We start from the raw sequence: 1,008 nt of genomic DNA, 5'->3' as shown, positions 1-1,008 counted from the left end.
GTTATTGAGCATCTTACCAGTCGATTCTATTAAATATTACCATCTTTTTACAATAGCATTTTCTAAGTGATAGTGTTGCTTGCTTGGACTTGTAGGTTTATGGAACTGGGTCTGACCCTCTTTCACAGAAGGCCAGATTTATATGTCAGTTAAGCAAGCAGATAAGCCACGGGTTAAATCACATGAGGTGGTAACCTGGAGTTCTAGGTAACCAGAGCAAGTACACATGGAGTCAGAATATTGAGAATAAAAACCAGGAAAACAAAATTTGTTATCATTTTCAACGAGGTAATCCCAGATGGGGAATGGCAGACAGGCCTAGGAGATAGAAGTTCAAAGCCACTGGTGTAGAAGTTTTTTGTTTTTTGTTTTCTGTTTTTAAGGCAAGGCAAACTTTGATTGACCTCACAGATTGCAAGGACCTTGTCAGCTTACAATACCATATTTTCTATTTTTTACACCTACAGCACCTGGTCTTCCTAGGTGGTCTCCCATCCAAGTACTAACCAGGCCCAAGTCTTCTTAGCTTCCGAGATCAGACGAGATCGGGCACGTTCAGGGTGGCATGGCCACAGACAAACCAGTGGTGTAGAGACTGCTCATGGAATGGCACTGATATTCTAGAAGACTTTATTTTCTTATTTTATTTTAAATTATTCTTAATATTATAGAAAATATGCACATGGTTAAAAATTTAAGAAATACATGAAGGTATAAAATGAAATGTAAAATCTCTCATCCCACTGACTCCAGTTTCTTATGCATCTTCCATAAATTTTCTGCTCATAGGCTAGTACACAGTTTCTACTTTTAGAATTACTGTATTTATTATAAAGTTGTATTAAAATATAAATATAAGGGATGTAATACTTTAAAACATGAGAATGCCTCAATGTAAATCTACAAAATAAGCAAAGTTCTAAAAATCGAGCACCCAAGAAAAAATAACCCTTCAATAGTAATCAAATTTTATTATGTTTAGTGAAAATTATAGAGAACAAATTGGTT

The 1,008-nt window shown here is 35.2% G+C and overlaps 1 pseudogene; it reads right to left on the bottom strand.

Annotated features, from left to right (window-relative positions):
- Positions 1 to 458: 458 nt before the first annotated feature.
- LOC120588420 (uncharacterized) lies at positions 459 to 577 on the bottom strand (annotated as a pseudogene).
- Positions 578 to 1,008: the final 431 nt, after the last annotated feature.

The sequence above is a fragment of the Pteropus medius genome, unplaced genomic scaffold (assembly GCF_902729225.1).
Source record: "Pteropus medius unplaced genomic scaffold, Ma_sr-lr_union100, whole genome shotgun sequence".
NCBI classification, from domain to species: Eukaryota; Metazoa; Chordata; class Mammalia; order Chiroptera; family Pteropodidae; genus Pteropus; species Pteropus medius.
The sequence above is the reverse complement of the archived record's forward strand: the minus strand, read 5'-3'. Positions and strand labels throughout refer to the sequence as shown.